The sequence below is a fragment of the Lissotriton helveticus genome, chromosome 3_1 (assembly GCF_964261635.1).
Source record: "Lissotriton helveticus chromosome 3_1, aLisHel1.1, whole genome shotgun sequence".
In the NCBI taxonomy this organism is placed as follows: Eukaryota; Metazoa; Chordata; class Amphibia; order Caudata; family Salamandridae; genus Lissotriton; species Lissotriton helveticus.
In genome coordinates this window covers 1261070448-1261092451 of record NC_136061.1, presented here as the reverse complement: position 1 = coordinate 1261092451, position 22004 = coordinate 1261070448, and positions in this window count along the sequence as shown.

Here is a 22004-nt window from a genome sequence, read left to right as displayed (position 1 = left end):
TAAGAGGTCAGGAAGGATCTACTTATGGTCATTTCCCCCTTCGCTTTGGCCTCCTCTTGTCTCTCAATCCTACCGAGAGACAAGATGGCGGCCGCTACGGACTGTTTGGAATGTTGACAGACGCCGGAGAACCAATCAGCTTCGCAAAGCTCCGTAACGCGAAAAGTACGCGAAGCGGAGCGCTGTTACAGATATATATCTTTTTTTGAACGTTAATTTCTCAAAATCCACTGGAGCACATATATTGAGACCTAGCAAAGGCACATCGGGCTACCAGTCCCTAATATTTTACCAAGTTTCGTGCAAATCCATTCAGCCGTTCGATTATTATTATTATTTTTTTTTTTGCCCCGCGGGGCCCTTTTAAAACCTCCACATCAAACCTAGGGGGTCAGCGAGGATCTACTATTCCCCCTTATGGTCATTTGCCCCTTCGCTTTCGCCTCCTCTTGTCTCTCGATCCTACCGAGAGACAAGATGGCGGCCGCTACGGACTGTTTGGAATGTTGACAGACGCCGGAGAACCAATCAGCTTCGCTTCACAAAGCTCCGTTGCGCGAAAAGTACGCGTAGCGGAGCGCTGCCCAGTCCGCGGTTACAGATATATATCTTTTTTTGAACCTTAATTTCTCAAAATCCACTGAAGCACATATATTGAGACCTACAAAAGGCACATCGGGCTACCAGTCCCTACAATTTTGCCAAGTTTCGTGCAAATCCATTCAGCCGTTCGGGCTAAAAGTGAGGCCAACCGCCCTATGGAAATTAACATGGGAAAAACGCGTTTTGGGACCCCCCTTTTTTCTCGGCCCCCCCTTGACGAACCCCCCCAAAATTTTCAGGGGCTGCTCAGAAACAAAATGTGCCATTTTCCTGAAAATTTCAGCCAATTCCGTCCACAAACGCCAAAGTTATTAGACATAGAATTTTCAAAAAACCCATAGAGAAAAAATCCTAACTATATATACCTACTGGCGACTGCCAGTAGGTAATATATATATCTATATCTATCTATCTATCTATCTATCTATCTATCTATCTATCTATCTATCTATCTATCTATCTATCTATCTATCTATCTATCTATCTATCTATCTATCTATCTATCTATCTATCTATCTATCTATCTATCTATCTATCTATCTATATCTATCTATCTATCTGTCTGTCTATCTATCTATCTATCTATCTATCTATATATATATATATATATATGCATAAATAAATCTCAGCAAAGGCCAGGTGGCCTCTTCACCTCAACCCGCAGCCTCTGTCTCAGGTGAAGGCGCTACAGTGTTTCACAGATACTTTTGTAGACTCCAGGCCAGCCACTCTTTCAAAGGCCTCAGGCTTCAGCGTTTCACAGGCCCGAGCAGGCCTAAAAGTCTAACAGTGACAGTCCACAACCCTACTCCTTCTTGACAGCTTAATGTCATGCTGGGTCATCGACAGCCTCGGATTGGTAACGTGGGCATTCGGGCAATGCCCGAGGGGACCACTCCCCGCCACCAACACCGCCGGTGCCCCACCCCCGGTTTAGCAACAGGCAGAGGTATCACTCCCTTTGTCTCGCTGGCCGGCCCCTTAATGTATGCACATACTGAGCGGGGCAGGGGGCCTCAGTAGAAGTGGCCTCACTTGTTTTCAGGTGTGTTTCACTAGTGTAAACTAATGCGTGCATTTTTTAAGCCCCCCCCCCCCCCTTTTTAATGCAATTACACTGAATCAGTGATTTGAGGAAAGGCATTATGCAAATTGGGGCCGAATTTTTTTTGTGTGTCCGGGCCGATTTTCAATCCCAATCCGACCCTGGTCATCGAGTACTTCTTGACAGATCAATGTCATGCTGGGTCACCCCATCCCTACCAGCCTTTGACTGCCCATGCTTAAAAGGAACTCCACGCTATGAGCCCATGGCATGACTTGCTCAGTGACTCGTCCTTTCAAATCCCCCGCTCTATGGCTGGTCCTTCCTATTTTTCACAGGCCCCACTGTTTGTCTTTTGCCAATTGTCTTGATCTCTCGGAGGCAGAGGTCAGTCTAAATCTTCCAACTCCCCGAACTGTTGCATAGCTGCTTCACTCCGAGAGAGAAGCCGTCTTGTAGAGTGAGACCATCTCACTCTACAAGACGGCGACGAGTGAGCACAGTCCTTTCAGAGAAAGATATGAACAATGTGCTGGATTGCGGTGCAGGAAAGAAGCTTACAGCCTCGGACAGAGGGAGCTTGGCTGGCTAAGAACGTTGCCCTTCCTTTTGCTCCATTTTGTCCCTGTGCTATAAAACCAACGTTCGAAGCAGAAGTCCGTCTCATCTAGTTGCGCCCTCCTTACTCTTTTGCAAAAAGGCGAGACTGTCCTCTCTCCTGTATGGTCACAGGAGAGATTGTATGCAACCCTGTCTCATCACAGGGAAGCCTGTGAAGAGAGGCTATTACATCTACTGTTTCGCCACAGGGGGCGCTGTCTCCTGACCACTGAGGCTGTCTCGCTTCTGCCTCGAGGCTGGAGAAGAGGTCTCTCGTAGCTGGAGCGGCTGAGGTCCTCTGCCCGAGCCTCCTCTCTGCAGCCTGGCTGTCGAGATACGTGCGTCCCGGTATTTGGGAGCGAGGGCTGTGAGCAGAGGGAAGCTCAGTGTCGCATCCTGTTCTCCTGACTGCTAAGACAGGAGAGGGAGCCTCGCTGTGCCCACTGGAGCGGAAGCCATCAGCAGTGGGAGGTCCCATTAATGTGGATTACGTTTCATTATTTCAGCGCCGTGTGTCAAGCTTCCCCATCAAAGCTCACGCAAAGCCTCGCGGCGGATTAACTCCTTCCCGCCCGCACATTTTTAGTCCTTTCGGAATTCCCCCGTCGGAATACGGTGCCTGCCTTTCATTGGCTCGGTTCAGAATATACCATCTCAGGAGCTGTAATAAAACATTCCTCACCACACTCGTTTGTATCACCAACATGCTGCTTTTAGCACCACCAATGAGGGCCCGTACCCAACATAAATTAGCTGGTGGACTAATTAGCATAGGTAATTTGCAGCGATGTCATGTGGAATTCAGTGACATAAAATGATGTTGCAATCCATATCACTCATATCCGTCACTTAAACATGAATAGGCCTTTGTTATGGTCACTGCTAAGTCATACTCGTTAATAAATGTGATACAGGATTTTAACTATGTTAATGCAACTTATATGGCGCTCAGGGGCGTAGGAGACACTAAAATTCTGGGGGGGACAGGGACAACCTTGTGGACTTCCCAGTGACCCTATACAAATCACCGCCCGTTAAACAAATACAATCGCATACTTTCGAAGTGAAATTGTGAGAAATGCAGGCATGTGTCACAGTTTGCATGTATGCTTGTTTGTTATTTCATATAGTAATCAGACTAAATGTTAAAAAAACATGTACATGAATTTTGCATCTTCATGCACCAAGCAAACAAAGGTCGCGGACTTAGGGTGGGGACGTCGTGTTTGCAAGTGCATTATGGTTTGAAAAATACCTGCTGTTTCATTCCTGGTCTCCAGCAATTTTCAGGCAACAATAAAAATGTGAAGATAACTTTGGTGATTAATAACCTTTATTGAGAGAGATTGGAGGTTTGTCTAGTGGAAGTTTTGACTCTTAGTAAGGTAGCCACAGTGGGGTAATATGCCTGCAGCAAAGAACGTGTACCACGTAGATCACAAAATGCATATCATGTAAATAGGTCAGTGAGTTACTGCTTTTGTCTGAGAGATTATTTTGCTATTTGCAGTTTAGAAGTTAAAATCCTAACATAGAAGAGTGAGCTATTAACCATCATCAAAGAACTGCATTAAAAATTCAAGGTATAGATTAGAAAGTTATGATTTTTCCCCAGTCTTTCCTTATCCTAATGTTGGAAAATGGGTTCATTAGGATAGAAATCAATTCTAATTATTAAAGAGAACCGTACAACCACGGTGTTATGTTTTAAATTCTGAGTGTGTGCTTCTTTAGTGTTGCAAAGCCATCCTCTGCCCTGGGCACTCCCCAACATTTTGCTGACTGGTACTGGTGGTACCTGACCCTGGCCTCTGCCTGAACAGGCACAGGGCCAGTGCTATTCCTAAAGAGACACCTAAAGATACTGTGAAAACACCTACATACACTAGCGTGCACTATGGGTTAGGGTACCCCTATGATTAGCATGACCTCTCTTATAAGGCCCTAGTACATAATAGGGCAGGGGGGTTAGAACTACCTTTAAGTCCCTAGAATATAATAGGGCATGGAGGCCAGCAGCCCTTTCTGCGTTTGCATGTGTGCACTGCTGAAGCCTGAGTTTAAAAGTAGCCCTGTGTTGTAGGACTGCTTTTAAAATGCAAATTTTGTGCCCAAACTCGACTTTTGGGTTTGGGGAATTTGCAGATTGATCAACTACAATGCTGGGGCAAAATTAAGTTAAGTGGAAAAAAAAATTCCACTTAACTATGGCGGTATCATATTTGCAACATAATACATCATCAGCTGCATAATCTAAAGATTTGACCCAAAACAATTTTGTTGCTCAAACGGATCAAAAATTACTAAAGAAATGTGACTTATGTTGCTGTGAAGTGTAGGGCCCTGTGCAAAGGTTGACGAGTCACCTTTCCCACTGCTGCATTTGTATGTTACACAGGTAGTAATGAGGCAAAAGCTTTGTGGAGGGTGTTAGTATGTATAAATATGCCAAAATAATAAAGTATCCCCCTGTGCACCTGATTCAGACCCATGAAAGTTGGATGAGGGTTGGCTGGCGGGGAAGACACCAGGAACCTAACCCTAGGCCTCCACACAGTCGCCCAGTGTTACCCTCTCTCACCTCCAATCGGTTCAGTTGCTTGAATGGCCTGGAGGGGGTTGATTGACAAAGGGGCAGGCTGTCGAACCCGGCGGGTACTACCCCTTCAGGTGAAGGGGAAAGAGGGGCCTTAGAGGGGGAGACGGTGCAGCTAGGCCCCCTGGTGCAGCAAATCTCACCTAGCAGTGTTGGGAGGTTAACGTCAGATGTGCCCACGGTCATAGATACTGAAAGAACAGGAGGAAGATACGGGTTGGATACACAAGGGTTAGAGACAGAGACACGAAAGGGGTTCCAGGGGGGAATAGTCCAGAGCTTTGAGGCATTGAAAATTATCTCCTGGAACATAGCAGGTTTGGCAGCGAAATTCATTAATAAGGAGTGGCTTGACTACATTAGGAAATTCCATGTAATCAGTCTACAGGAGACATGGGCCCCAGAAAACAATTTCCATTTGCAGGGGTATAAGTGCTTCTTTGTACCTGCGGAAAAATCTAGCTCAGGGAGAGCCAAGGGAGGACTATCCACCTATGTGGACTTAGATCTCCCGGGCAGCTGGTCTACCCCAGATTGGAATTCCCAAGTGATTCAAGCAGTTCGGTTTTCCGGGAAGGGGTTAAGAACCACAGTTCTGAATATTTATAACAACGAGGTTGCGGGAGACCGTACATCATTTGTAGCAGAACTGGAACATAGGTTGGCCCAGGAAATAACAGTCCAGAGAAAGGGGCAGTCACTTGGGCTGCTGGTCATGGGAGATTTTAACTGCCACCTTTGTCCGGCACTGGTCACAACAAATTCAGACTGGTCTCAATGTTACGTGGAGAAGGGGCCGCACTTCTCCCACACGCCGACAGGGTCAGCTTTTAGTAGGCTCCGGCATAAGTACGACCTTGAGCATACTATCAGTATGATGGGTACACAGAAGGATGGCACACTCACACCCACCTTTAAGGGCAGAGGATGTTCATCTGTTATAGATTATATCTTGGTCTCAAGATCCCTGCTAAATAGAATTATTAGCGTAGGGATCGATTGGAGCAGTTTTAGTGACCATAACCCACTTGTATTGGAGTTGATGTACAGGGTGGGCTCAAAAAGCGGAGACCAGCGTACATTCAGGGAGAAGGTAATTGATCAGGGTAGGAGATTAAGATGGTCTAAAATAGACGGGGAAAGGTTTTACAAGACCCTTGTGGAAGAAGGTAAACCCGCTTTCAATGATTGCTTAGATGCAGAAGTTCACGGACCTAGGTTGCTTGAAGCATTCGATCAGATTGCCAACCTGATTGACGGCTTACTTAAAACTAGTGCGCCCACAAGGACTTACGATAACCCACGATGGTTTGACAGAGATTGCTCTAAAGCACTGAGGGAGCTCAAAAGCAGCCTTAAATCTAAACCTAGGGACCCCCAAAAAATGAGGGTGTGTAGGGAGAATTATAAGAAAGAGACCAAGAGGAGAAAATTTGCTCTTCAGGGAGAAGCGTGGGCAGATCTAAGAGAAGCTGGGGAAAAAAAGGATATAGCCGGATTCTGGAAAATTATTAATAAACCTACTTTCCAGGAAAACGACATCCCGGAGATAGTGTCTAACATCCTCCCTGAACAGTGGGTCACCCATTACAGGGGCTTGTATAACTACGAGTCCAGCACTCCCGTGGAGACACCTGAAGTTCCAATTCAGGCTTCAACGGTTGTATTTACTATCAAGGAGATCACCGTTGGGATAGAGGGTTTGACTAAAAACAAAGCCCCTGGCCCTGATGGAATTCCCCCCGACCTGTTCCTGAGTTGCATAGAACTCTGGGCCCCCATAATGACCAGGGTTATAAATACTGCCATTACCTGCGGCCTGCCACCGTCCTGGTCCAAAGCCATAATTGTGCCGATTTTCAAGAAGGGGAACAGGGACGACCCCAAGTGTTATCGCCCTATCTCCCTGATCGATGTATCGGCGAAACTCCTGGGTAGGGCGATCCTCAATAGACTGTCCGAGTGGACCGAAGAAAACAACATCTTCTCGGACACTCAATATGGATTTAGGACCGGGAGGTCCACCAGTGATCAATGCCTGAATCTTTACATGTTGACTGCCAAAGACACTAAGGCCAGTGATGAACCCATTTACATGGGATTCATGGACTTGGCAGCGGCATTTGATTACGTCAACAGGGAGACACTTTGGGACATGATGTCTCGTATGGGGATAGAGGGTGGCTTAATTAATATACTAAGGGAACTCCATAGTGACACCTCGGCCAGGGTTCGATTTAACAGGGAGGGGGGGCTGACCGACTCTTTTCCCTGTATGAGCGGAGTTCGGCAAGGCTGTATTCTTGCCCCTTTTTTGTTCTCCCTTTATATCAACAACCTGGAACAGTTTCTGTTAGATTTAAAGGCCGATTGCCCAAGGGTGGGGTCGCGTCACATACCTGTCCTGCTTTATGCAGACGACGCGGTCCTGCTCGCACGGACACCAAGGAGCTTACAAATCCTGATTGATGGATTTGTTAAGTTCATGGGTGCCTTAGATCTCACTGTCAACCTGGGCAAATCCTATGTGCTCCTGGCTTGTAAAAAACCCTCCACCAAATTTACTTACACTATTGGAAGTCACATAGTAGAAGAGGTCAAAACGTTTCCATACTTAGGTGTAACCTTTGATGGTGCCTTACAGTTTAATTCCCTGGTTGAGGAGCGGTGCAGTAAAATGATTGCTTCTAATGGGGCTATAGTAAGTTTTTGCAGGAGGGTAGGCAGATGGAGCCCGGAACAGGTGATGAATCTGTACAGCTCCATATCCTGTTCTAGAGTAATTTATGGGGCTGAAGTATGGGGCTTCGTTAACACCACAAGTATCCAACGGGAGGAAAATAAATACCTTAAAACCATCCTGAGGGTATCCCCTAGTACTGCTGCTCACATAACACACAGGGAATTAGGGAGGCCGCACACAGAGGATTTGGTTAAACTCCGGCCAATTGTGGCCTGGTTAAAGATCTGGGTGAACCCTGAGGCGTCACTAAGCAGAGAAATTTTAAAGGACTGTTTAGAGAGGGACAAATGTATGCGTATACCATGGCTCAACTATGTGAAGAATACTTTAGAGGAACTAGGCTATGGAAACCTCTTTACTAACCCTGCAACAATACTAACCCAGCACAAGATGCAAGTAAAGAAAGTGTTTCTCGAACTGAAAAGCCAATGCAGAGCCGAGGTGGAAGGGCTCAAAAAGACAGTGAGGGCCCACAACTTGGTCAAGAGCATTGAGGGAATGGAGCCATATTTGTACCTTATGCACAACGCACAGGACAGATTTTTGATGTGCCGGTTTAGACTTAACCTACTCCCATTTATACTGGCATCACCAGCAGGGTTTTCTACCTCAATTGACTTGAAGGGATCCTGCGGCTGCGACAATAGGTCTCCGCAGGATTCCCTTCACTTAGTCTTATTGTGCCCTCTTTTTACAATGCCCAGGCGTAGATTTCTAGTGAAAGTTCTAAAGCAAGCCAAATTGAAACATGCTAGTGAGGCATTAGTTTTTTTACAAAAAGCTTCGGACCCTTTTACACTGTGTTGTATAATGAATTTTATTAAAGTGGCGGTCCGTTTAAGGGTAACCAGGGGGGACGAATGACGTGTTTTTGATTCACTATGAGAAATGTGCTGTATCTTTCTCGTGCATTGTGTCCCATGTTAACACCAATATTTTAGCTAAAGGATCTTGGAAATGTTTAATGACTTTTATCAATGTAAATATGTTTGTGCTTTTATGGCGATTTTTAATCACCGAATAAAGATTCTTTGAATTGAATTGAATTGAAATAAAGTATCATAAATGCACTGCATTACACTGCAGCCTTTTTATTGTTGCATAATTTAGTCAACACTGCAACATCTTTTTGGCCTCCATTGCTGCATAACTCCAGTTGCCCGAAAGCAGGCTGCACATGTTAAAAGTGTTTGTGCATGAAGCAGAGACCATCAAGTTTGCAAACTTAGGGGCTGACTACGATGTCAGGGGGACTTCAGTCTGTCCGCCATCGAATCGGGGAATGGGACAGCTGGCCTTGAAGGTGGCAGCCTCACGATAGGCATTACAATGCGACCGCCACTATGGCATTCGCAAGTGCCTATCTTTTACATTGCAGCAGGTACTGCTGGCTGCATCATCTGCCGCAATGTAAACAAGCATTTGCAATGCAATAGGTCTCGCATTATTAAAGTTTGAGCTATTGGCATTGCTAATAATAATGCAACACCAATAGCTCAAACTTTAATAATGCAAGAACTATTGCATTGCAAATGCTTGTTGGTATGGTCCACAAGAGGCTTTGGCCTTCAGACAGCAAATTGCTGTATGTGAGGCCTAAAAACAGAGATAGAAGTATCAGCTGCGAAATCTTTGCAGCATGAAGACACAAATAAGGTACAATTGGGTAACGTTGCACCTACAGAAATCTATGTCCTACCTGCAGGTCACCGGCCAGTTACCCAGAGACTGACTTCGTTTTTCATCCTCCCAGGATCTATAAATGATGTACTAGTTAACGGGATAGTTGCAGCAACTAATATTTAAAGAACCATGCCAGCACGAATCATCGGACAATGGCAGCGAACATAATATCAACTAGATAAACAAGGTGATGAATGAATGGCCGAGAGATGGATGGACGAAATAAAGTGATATATGAATGGATGCAGTAAGGTGATGGGTGGATGAATGTAAGAAGGCGATGGATGAATGGGTGCCTGGCGGATAGATGAAACAAGTGGACGAATGGAATAAGATGGATGGATGGGTGGATGAGTGGGGATGGATGGATGGAATAAAGTGATATATGAATTGATACAATATGGTGATGGATCGGTGAATGGAGCTGGCTATGAATAAATTGGTGTCTGATGGATAGATGAAATGTGATGATGTGTGGACGAATGGAATAAGATGGATGTGTGGGTGGGTGTTTGGGTTGGAGGAAGGAAGGGTGGATGGATGGGTGGACAGGTAGATGGATGGATGGTGGGTGGGTGGATGGATGGATGGGTGGGTGGATGGATGGGAGGATGCGTGGAAGGGTGGGTGGATGAATGATTGAATGGTGGGTGGATGGATGGACAGGTGGGTGGGTGCGTGGGTGAGTGGATGGATGGGTGTATGGATGGGTGAATGGATGGGAGGATGGACAGATGGGTGGATGAATGGATGGGAGGATGGACAGATGGGTGGATGAATGGATGGTTGGATGAATGGATGGTGTGTGGATGGATGGACAGGTGGGCGGATAGTTGGGTGGGTGGATAGATGGATGGGTGGATATACAGATGGATGAATGAAGCAAGTGTCTGTCGCACACCGTGAGCTGGGTGCATATTCTCTTTCCTTGCATTTCAGGGCCGCCTCTTCCAGGGGTACCGCCTCGTGGGAGCGGTGCTCCTTGGCCTCTCTGCACACCACACAGATGGCCGTCTCCTCCTTCCTACAGAAGAGCCGCAGCTTCTCGCAGTGCCGGATGCACTCCCCCTCCACCCTCAGCTGCGCCACCTGCTAGCACAAGTCCTTGGCGATCTGCACAAGGTTGACCAGCTGCCGGTTGGAGCTCAGGGCATCCTTGGGTGACGCCTTCCGGCACTCGGGGCAGGGGAAGTTTGAGGCCACTCCTGCCCAGCATCGGGCGAGGCAGGGCCGGCAGAAGTTGTGCCCGCACTGCGTGGTCACCGGGTCTGTGTAGTAGTCCAGACAGATGGAGCAAATGGTAATGACGCATGCACTTCCACTCGCCTGTTGATGTGAGCCAAGCTTCTCCATTCCTAAGTCCTGTGGGAGAAGCCTAGGAAGTTGTCTTTTGAAGTGACCAGACATCCATCTGAATTTCCAGGGTGAATTTCCAGGGTGGATTCCCTTGTGATTGGGCACTAGTTCTACACCCGCTTCGCACATGTATAGATATACACTGCCACCCATGAGGGAGAGTGAGCACCTATTGCCAGCTGAAGAAGCTCTTTAAACTTGCATTGAGAAAAGGGGAAACATCGGAAGTTTCCTGCTTTGCTACGACCCAGAAAACAAAGATTAGACCTATGACTACGAGGACCTTCAGCTGCTGGGCTCTGTGTTCTGAATGGAGGTGATCTGACCATGACTTTGTGGAGCAGGCTCAATGCTACAAGGACCTGCTCGAAAAGATGGCGGCTTGCAAACACCTTGATTCTGTGCAAAGGCCTAAGTAGCTGCTTAGAACTGATGAGTCAGCCAAAGCAGCTCTTAAAGGCCGCTGGAAGTTATTGAGTCAACAGATTGATGGATAGCGCCGTGTCCAGGTCCAGTGACGGCACTTCAGTGAGTCACTCCAATGGGTCCTTTCCTGGTGTCGCAGGGTGCACAATATAGTAGTAATCCAGCCCCACACATGCTGAAGTAGATCTTCAGGTTCTTGATCACTCTTGAAGACTCTGCATCTTCATGTACGTTGTGCGGCGGCCAACAGGCACTCCGCTGCTACCAACAGGCATGTGCTCAAAAACAGAAATGAATTAATACACCTGACTAAAGCGAACTTCTGTGTTAAAAAATCTGGTTGATCGCGGCTCTCAATGTGATGTTGCCAAGACATTGAAAGAGACGATAGCGTTGCATCTTAATACTATTCTCTGCTTCGCTTTCATTGCTTTCCTTCCATAGTCTATGCCTCACGTTTTTCTTGCAAGCAATTTTAAATTGACCCAGGAAAGTGTGATTAAGTTCTCGGGTCCTCTTCTCTCCTCTCCTTCTCTGATCTATGCGATTAATTGAGTCCAAGATTGCAAATAACTACAGTTCCACCAAATCGTAGAAAAGGTCCTCCTACTTTAACTTGATATATGACTGAAACCTTTGAGGGATTTCAAGCCTTCCAGAAAAAAACTGTGCCCCATCGCTGCTGTCATCCAAGCAAAAGACTGGGCTGTTACAGGCCTTTCAGAGGCATATGTTGCTTGTGACTGACTAGCCTTCATTTCATAAGCGTCTTTCAGGTGTTGCACTGACTTTGACAATGTCCTACCAGCCTCTCAGAGCAATGCTTGGGCTTGGATGACGCTGTTCCATCACTTGCAACCTTTCAGAACCTGGCTAGCTCATGGGGCTAGTGGGTTTGTTTGAGTTTGATGGCCCTGTGCTGCTCCTACACACCAAATATCAAGCATCTTCCTGACACACTTTTTTGACAAAATTCAGCAAAGTTATGTGTATCTATACCAAATGTGCCCTTGTTACATTTGGTATGACATCAATAAATATGAAAAGCAATCATTTCAAACAGATACACAAAAAGTACAATAGATTGCCTTGCATGCTTTTCTCATGATTTGCAGTGTTCCAGCCTTTAGCTTCAGATGAAAACAATTCCTGTGTCACATTTTTTGGTAACTGCCAACCCGTGTTTCGCCGAATATTCCACTTTACCAAGGCTACAGAAAATACTAATGGTCTTCCTATTGGACACTGATTCATTCATTGAAAATGTTGGCGCACGACACCTAATCAGTGGTCACACTGCCTTTTACAAGCCTTGTCATTAGGGATTACTTTAAAATCCGATGATCATTACAGCCATATGCCTGAACAATCAACCATGTTAATCGGCCACCATCACAAGCCTTTTGACAGCGCAGTACTTATCAAAGTTTGAAACATAAAGGGTGCCTTGTAATAAATGGCAAGCCATGTCAATCCAGGAATCAATCTCCAATTGAGAAGCCAATTGTCATATTCTGTAGCCTTGAGAAGGTGGAGTGTTCAATGGCATCTGTGTTGGCTGTCACCACACATTATGACGTGCAAACTTTTTAAATCTGAAGAATAAAACCGTGGCTCTACAAATCACAAGAAAAATCACACAAAGCAGTATCTTGGACTTTTTGTGCATCTGTATGAACCTATTGTGTGAAATATTTTTTAATGTCATGTCAAAAATAATAAGGACAAATTAGTTATAGGTGCACTGAAGTTTCTGAATTTTGTTGAATTGTGTTGAATAAGTATTTGGGCTACTCCATCCCACATACCAGCTTTTCAAAGGGGGGGGGGGGACAGTATTCCCTCAGCGTGCACACATTTCAACCTTCCCTCCTGCACATTCCTCGGTATGTGACAGGCACAGCTGTCGATGAACTATAAAACGGTGATGCTAGTGAAGGGAATGAGCTCGGATTGTGTAAGGATGGGCCTTTCACCCAACCCATCTGTCGGGTTTGTCACGCTCACACATCAATCCACTTGGGGTAGAGTGTATATGGGAGTGGGTATAGACTCCTCCATCTTTTGTTGATATGCGTACTTTGGGTGGGGGAGGCGTGGCTTAAGATAAGCACAGCTTAACATTAAGCCTCTGTCTGACTCAGAGAAATGTCCACCACGACGCACAGCACTGGGCCGCACACATTCTGGGGACAAGCCAATCCCAGTGGAGAGATGGCTCCCATAAGTTATCGACTGTTTAGAAAAGGCATGAAGAGCGCTGTGCTTCACCAAGAAGGCTTTCAGATGACTATTTTGTTAGCGTAATTAAAGTATCTATTGCACCCCCCCCCCATTATAATCACCCCCTAAGTTTGGTGTGCATGCAAATCCTTCATTGCTGATCTCTAAGTTTGGTGTGCATGCAAAACCTTCATTGCTGATCCCTGGTGAGTTGCACCACTACTGCTGAAAAAGGCCAATGGAGGTACCAATGGGTGCGGTGGACTGGCCTCAAGGATCTTATGACCTCAGTGACAGTCACTGCCGATGGTGTGTCTAGGGTGTGCTTGTATGCCTGCTCGCAAGACTGGAGGTGAACTGTGGTGGACTGTGGTGGACAGGCCTTCAAGGTTAACTCACACTTGCTGCCGTTAGGGTCCACCTGCAGGTGCTAAGACACCAGGGCTTCTATGGTCTATCGGGCCTTCTAAGGTGTAGCATCAGAATGAGCTCTGTCAGGAGTGTAGTCTGGTGGACTGGTCATGAAGGCTGAAAATGGTGCTCAAGTTCCAAATTCAACAGCTCTGGCGAGCGTGCCACATCCTCTCCCACACTGAACACCATACTGCCCCACTGAGAGAAACTTGCACTGCCTTCAGCTACATCTCAATTGGGCTGCGACTAAATTCAAATTATGCTCTAAACAACAGTAAAATGCTGCCTGAAAAAAACAAATAACAGCCTGGAGAAAGCAGACACTCATAAGGAATGCAAGAGTAAGCAAAGCATGTGAAATGTATTCAGGAACAACATGGTTACCTTAGCAGTTTAAACTCAGTATTCAGAAATCAGTAAGTGATTTTTCCTGTAAAATTCAGGACATGGCTACAGGACCAGGCAGGAAGGGACCTGTTTCAATGTCCATTGCTTACATCCTTTCAAAATGTAAGCAGTTTGGTTTAAAAACAACACATCCCTGAACAAAGAGCCGCAGTACACATTTTATAAGCTAAAATAATTAAAACAGTTGAAAACGATCATATTAAATGTTTCTACTCCATTCAACCAGGTATTGCAGTCCCTTTAGGAATGTAGCACTTCCCCACCCTGGAAAAACAATGTTGTTCAAAGAAAGAAGAAAAAAAGAAAGTAGCGCTTTCACTGGCAAACTCTGTAAAGTTGTGCTAATGTGTGTGGGTGTAAATAACAATCTGGCCTGTCTGTTGACCACTCTCTATCGCTTTATTTAGGTATTCAATAATGTTTTCTCTCCGTCCCGAGGTTTTTCTTTGGAATTATAAAACGATCCGCAAATGAGGACATTTCCAGCCAAAGTGTTCTTCCTATTTTGGATCCATTTCACAAGGAAACAAATAAAGACAAGGAGAGGCAAGAGAGAGAACGTAAGAGCTGTCTCTTGAAATCAGAACTTAACAAGGAGGGAGACAGAGACAGAACGAGATAGAGGAAAAAGAAAGAGAGAGGGGGAGGAGGGCCGCTGCTATTGGCAGATCAGAAGAAGTTGACACTGTGCTTGCCTTCTCTGGGTATGAATGAAAAGAGACAGAGTTGTTTCCCCTTCTCTGCCCTTAGGACGCCAAGCCTTCTTGCAGCATAACAAAGGGCAGAGGGCGGGTGGCCTCTTTGACTCCTGGCAGGTAAGTGCAGGGCCATTAGGTAGCGCTTTTGCGCGCTAATGGCCCAGTGAATAACAGACGGGTGAGGGGAAATTCTTTTGTCCCCCGTGTCCCCCCCACTTTAAAATCTGGGGGGGATATATCCCCCGCGTCCCCCACGCTTCCTACGCCCATGATGGCGCTTATAACTAGCTTTATTGCCTTGCGCCATCAATCTATTGTTAGAGTTGGGTTGTGCGAGGGCAGTACAGAGTTATTTCAATGTCTCGTTTAGAAATAGTTTGTGTAGGAAAGCGTGAGAGTAAAATGAGTTTGATCATAATAGGTTTTTGAGAGCGCGCGCGACGCGGCAGGTAAGATGGCCGCTCCTCCGTGAGCTCCGCAACCTCGGCGGCGCTCCGAGTTCGAAGGGACCGTTTCTAGTCGGCTTTTCCCTCTTTCCACGGCAGATTTGGACGTCGGAAGTTCTCCTGCATCCGAAGATATGCTTGTGGCTCCTGGTGCTCCTCCATTCATGGCGCACTGAGGTAAAAACTGACTTTTCCGTGGACGGCCGCCATCTTGTTTTTTTTCCCTACATTTTCTACAGTTCTGCTGGCATTTTTACATGAACCAACTTAGTTTTCCTGGCTACACTGTTGTGGGACTGCTGCCTTTTAAGTGCTCCTTTTTGCAGATTTACATGTGGGAGTTAATTTCTTGGATAATGGCCGCCATTTTGTTCTCTCGTGGCGAAGGGGGAATTAATCTGCTTTCTTTTCATTTTTATTGACATGGTCCAATGCCCTTGCCTCATGTCAATGGCCTGTATGCTGTCTAAGGCTTTTTCACAATTATCTATGGTACCCCTCCTCCAGAGATTTGCAATATAACATTCAAACCTGCTACCTCAGCTGCTTTGTATGAGCTCCTGCTTGCTCTACGCATTTACTGCCTTTCTTGATTATGTTTTTTGACCTTTTGTGGGGCCTCTGTATATCTCCTTTTTGCTGGCGCATTTATATGAGCTGCCTGCTCCATCTCTTTTAGCGAGCTTCTCACGCCTATACTATGGAACCCACACAGAATTCCAAGGCCTCCTCTGCGGCAGCCACAACGCGCAAAGACCCCACATCTACTGGCAAGCGCCCTAAAAAAGACCCTCCTTCGCCTTCCAAGTCTCCATCTCCTGTGACGCTTGAGGACATTATAGAGGAACTTCGTCACATTCGCCCCTTCATGGCGGATACTACCACAACTCTTCAGAGACTTGACGAGAAATGGTCTACTCTAGACAAAAGAGTAACTGATGTCGAGCAGCAGATAAGTGATGCCAGGGATGTTGCCGCCAAGGTCGCCACTCTCACCAAAGAAGTTGAATTCTTCAAAAAGACCTCTGAGGATTTGGAAAATCGAAATAGGCGCAACAACCTGCGTATTTATGGTGTTCCAGAAAATTCGGAGGGGTCTGATATCATCCATTTTCTGAAGTCCAATCCCTAAACATCTGGACGTTAATATTCAGAGAGCGCACCGCCTTGGCTCTAAAAATTCTTCTGCTTCCTCAAAACCCAGGGGTATTATTGCATATTTTCTCCTCTACTCTGACTTAATGACTATTCTTCATTCAGCTAAGCAGCACAAGCAGCTGGTGTGGTACGGTCACAAGTTATTTTTCTCCCAGGATGTATCAAAGCTGACTGCTGCCCGTCGCAAGGAATTTTTGGACTTGCGTCCCACGCTTCGTGCCATGAATGCTAGATACGGGCTTATTCATCCATGTTTCTTCAAGGTCACATACAAAGAAAGGTCTTTCAGCTTCGATGATCCAGCAGACCTGCGGAAGTTCATCAATACTCACAAAGAGGATTCCATGGAACACAGCGGCTCTTAATGTTTAATTGTTTCTTCCTTTTGTCTTCAAAATTTTTGCTGCACCTTTTCGTGCTCTGATACGTGTTGTTCTTTTTTCCCTTTATTTTTCAGCACTACATTTCATTTATTTGATAGTTTCCTGTCTGTGTTTCTTTAATTGTCTGATTGGATTTGTTGTTTCTCCTCTCATCACCTCCCTTTATTTTTTTGTTTCCATTACTTCTTAGGTGCGTTCCCTGATGTCTAGATAGTCCTCCTCTGCATTGTTATGTTTTATCGTATGTCTCCGTCATCCCAGTATGCTGTTTTTTCCTGCATATCTGTTTGGTAAGTCTCCTTCATTTTTCCTTATGTCGTTCTCAGTTCCAGGTTCTCTGTACATTTTTTCCTCTCTCCCTAGGCTCTTTCTCTTTCGTCCCTGGGACTGTGTTCTTGACTTATTCTCTTCTATTTGGTCGTCTTTTTTTGTTGCTCCCGCTCTCACTTCATTGTTTTTCTTTGTTACATGTTCTGTATGGCTAGAACCATCTTGGTTCTTTTTGCCGTCCTTCTTTTCGCTGTCTTCTTTTGGGTTGCTTTAGGCTCCCTCTTTCCTCCTTCTTGCTTCACTTTCTCCTCCTTTTCTTTCCTTTTTTGCCCTATTCGGCTTTTTCGACTTTATCCACCTTACATTGCTTCCTTCCTCCTTTCTTTTGGCACTGTGATGTTAGTCACTCATTCCTTTTCTCCTCCATTTTTATCTCTTCACTTCTTCTCATTTCACTTTCCTATGATGGCCTTGCTCCTTTTTCCTTTTGCTCTCTCTACTTGGGCTCCTCTACTATTTCCATCGTTCTTCTTTTTCCTTCATCTAGCTATTTTCCATCTCTCCTTGCCATTTTCTCTATATATTCTCTCTTTTATCTGTATTATTTTCTCTTTTTACTTTACTTCACTCTCCTCATCTGAAAAGTTTCCGACTCATTTCCTGGAATGTTAAGGGTCTTCGTAACCCTATCAAGAAACAACGTGTTTTATCTCATCTTGCTCGTTTAAAATGTCAAATTGCCTTTTTACAAGAAACACATCTTTCTACTCAAGAGTTATCGATGTTACGTAGACAATGGGTTGGGGATGTTTTTTGCTCTCCTGCTATTAATCACAAAAATGGTGTTGTTATTTTATTTCATAAAGCCTTGTCTGTTCAAATTCTAAATGAAACTATTGACGCTAATGGCAGGTGGCTGCTCCTTGATTGCATTGTTAATGATGTTCATCTCTCTCTCTGCAATGTCTATGGTCCGAATGGCATTGATTCTTCCTTTTGGAATGATTTCTCCTCCCTTCTCTCTTCTAATGCTAATGATGATTTGATTGTTGGGGTAGATTGTAATCAATTGATGGGCCCTTTATTTAGATCGCAAATCACAAGCTCGCTACATTCCCAACAAAATGCAAAAGTCCTTCCACAAAGCCATCTCCTCCAGAGGCCTTATAGATTCATGGAGGTTGTCCCACCCTGACTCTCTGGAATTTTCCTTTTTTTCCCCTGTACATAATTCCCTTTCCCGTATTGATTATATTTTTCTCTCCCACCATACTTTCCAATTTATGACCAACTCAGAATTAGGCTCTATCCTCATCTGAGATCATGCCCCAGTTATTTTGGATATGGATTATCCCTCTTCCACGCCTCAGGCCCGCAGATGGCGCTTTAATAACTCCCTTTTACTTGATCCCACTTTCATTGAACACTTTACTCATTTTATGGATGACTTTTTCACTACTAACTTACCCTCCACCTCTGACTTTCACTTTCTTTGGGATGCTTTTAAAGCTACTGCCCGGGGTTGTATTATTGATTTTGTTTCAGGTAAAAAAAGAAAGCGCTATCCCAAGCCTCCTCCTATCTACAACGCATTAAAGAACTAGAGCATCTTTACTACACTTCCAACTCTCCTGAATCTCTGTCTTCTCTCATTTCAGCTAAACTGCAATTTAATAAACATTCCTGGGAATCGGCCTCTAATCAGCTTCTTCAATTTAATGCGAAGATATACGGTGGTCGCAATAAAGCTGGCAGGGCTCTGGCAAATTATCTCAAAATTAAAAAACAAAAATCGAAAATAGTCTCGATTAAAGATCCACAAGGCTCGCTTCAGTCTTCTGACGCCAAAATTCTGGACTGCTTTGTTCAATTTTACTCCTTTCTTTATACTCCTGAGTCTTCCCCCTCTGCAGAGCAATTAGATTCTTTCTTTAATTCTGTCCCTAAATCTCCCAATCCTTTGTTGAATTTCTCTTCTCTTGATGCCCCGATTTCAGAAAAGGAAATCCTTGCTGCTCTCTCCCTTCTCCCCAAAGATAAGACACCTGGCCCGGATGGCTTTACTGTACGTTTCTTTCTCCAATTTAACCCCTTCCACACTCATGACGAGCTGGGCTCGTCATGAAGTAGCCTCCTCACACGCTCATGACGAGCCCAGCTCGTCATGTTGTGTGGGATTTCCGATTTCTCAGCACAGCAGGGGAATATGCTGAGCAGCCATGGGGTTAAATCTATCTTGATTCCTTATTTTCTTCAGTTAATTAACCATTTTCTCTCTCCTGGTGAATCTAAAGGTTCTTTTACGCAGGCTATGCTAGTTCTTCTCCCCAAGAAAGATAAGGACCCTTCTCTATGTAAAAATTACCGACCCATCTCCCTCATTAATACTGATTGTAAATTGTATGCGAAAATTCGGGTTTTACGGCTTAATTCCATTGTCCCCGATTTGGTTAACATTCATCAATCCGGCTTTGTTAAAGGAAGGTCCATTACAGACAATTCTAGAACCCTTCTTAATATCATTCATCTTTCTGCTAAAACGGACATCCCTTTGGCTGCCATTACTCTAGATGCCGAGAATGCGTTTGACCGTGTCAACTGGGATTTTATGTTTGGCGCCCTTCGCTGGCACGGTTTCAGTCCCACCTTTCTTAAATTTGTTCAGTTGCTTTATTCTGCTCCTTCTACTTCTATATGGCTTAATGGTATGCAATCCGATTATTTTCCCCTTCATAGAGGTACCAGACAAGGTTGTCCTCTTTCCCCCCTTCTCTTTATTCTGGCACTCGAACCTTTCCTTGAGAAAATTCGACAATCCCCTTCCTATTCTGGCTTTCTTTATAAAGATGTTGAGATTAAGTTTACCGCTTATGAAGATGATATTTTGCTTTACATTTCTAACCCTGCTGTTGCCCTTCCCGCTTTCTTTTCTTTATTACATCAATACTCCTCTGTTTCTGGATATAAATTAAATATTGATAAAACTGAAGCCCTTCCCCTCAATAAATTTTGCCTTCCTCACATGTTTCACGGTTCTGGTTTCCAATGGAACTCTGGTTCGATCAAATGTCTTGGCGTTTTCTATGCTAACACTATTAGAGAAACTATCAAAATTAATCACTCCGATATCCTTAAAAAGCTCTCTTCTCTTATAGAACGCTGGTCCCCTCTTTTTCTTTCCTGGTGGGGTCGTCTCTCCACTATTAAAATGATGCTCCTTCCTATTGTGAACTTCTGTCTCTCTATGCTTCCTATCTCTCTCCCCCATTTCTTTTTTAAGTCTATCAATAGTCTTTTTTCCAAATTTCTTTGGAATAAGCGCAAGGCTCGAGTTTCTCTCCTCCGTCTTCAACAACCTAAACATCTTGGTGGTGTTAACTTCCCCAATATCTCACGCTTTCATTCTGCTTTTACTCTCAAGCAAATTTGGCCTTTTCTTCTTGAATCCTTGTCTCCTCCTACCACGGCTTGGAGCTCTCTGGAACTGGCTCAACTTCACCCCTTCTCCTTCCTTACTGCCTCCAATCTCACTCAACCACCTCCTAAGCTGCTTTCTCCTATTTCTAAACACTCCAAAGCGTTAACACTTGCCCTCTTTCGTTCATTTTCTTTACCAACTACCCTTCATATGAATACTCCACTTTGGTATAATAAATCTCTTAAATTACGCAATCGTGCGCTCTTTTGGAAGGAATGGATTGACAAAGGTATTCTCACTTACCAACATCTTATTTCTAATAATTCCTTATTAACCTTTTCAGCACTTCGTGATTCCTTTGGTATCTCTAATAAATACTGCACACACTTTCATGAACTTCTGCCCAAACTATCCACTATTATCCTCAACAATACTCCTTCGTCCTCTTCACCTCCCCTCCTTGCTTCTCCACCTAAATTTCAGGTTCCCCTTAAGGCCTCTGCTATTTATAAAATACTCTCTCCCCCACTTCCTGATAGGCCTAAAACTACTCTTGAACTTCTCTGGGAATCAGACCTTAATCACACTTTCCCTTCTCTTTCCTGGGACTCTATTTGGTCCAAACTTCATTCCACCTCTCGCTCCGCTAGTACCACACAAACCCTTTATTTTTTTTTATAATAGATTATATTATACTCCCTGTGATTTGTTTAAATTTAAATTGCTAGACAATAAGAAGTGTTGGTCCTGTTCATGTTCTCCTGGTGATTTTGTTCATATGTTTTTTCTTTGCCCTAAGGTCCACCTTATGTGGTCCCACATTTGTACAACCAAGATGGATCGCACACCACTAGCCTCTCCTCCGGGTCGCCCCTTAGCACTCTGGTACATGTAGTGCATGTAGATGGACGAGTAAAAAGTAGTTCACCACAGTTGGTGCGAGTAGTTACTCGCTATCCCCAAGATCTCTGGACCCGAGACATTGCCCGGGTTTCGGGACAGTTTCCCTCGTCAGCAGAGCAGTGTTTGGGGTGGATGAGAAGGCCGCCAAGTAACCGTCACAGGCCCTGTTGCCTCTCCGGCGCGCAGTTGCGTGTCCAAGAGCTCGTGAGCTCAAGGCTAACGGGAGCCGTTTAAGTACAACCAAGAAGGATCGCACACCGCTAGCCTCTCCTCCGGGTCGCCCCTTAGCACTCTGGTACATGTAGTGCATGTAGATGGACGAGTAAAAAGTAGTTCACCACAGTTGGTGCGAGTAGTTACTCGCTATCCCCAAGATCTCTGGACCCGAGACATGGACAGTGGTCCCGCATTTGGTCCACACTTAATAAGATTTTAGCTACTAATGTTCCTTTTGTTATTTCTTCTGTATTCCTGGGTGGTTCGGCCCCAGTTTGGGATGTCCCACTCCATACTCGTAAATTTATTGATCTTTGCATGGCTATTGCTTTTCAAATTATAACAACCAATTGGAAAGACACTACAAATGTGGTTTATAATGCTTGGTGGAATTTACTCTGCCATCATCACAGAC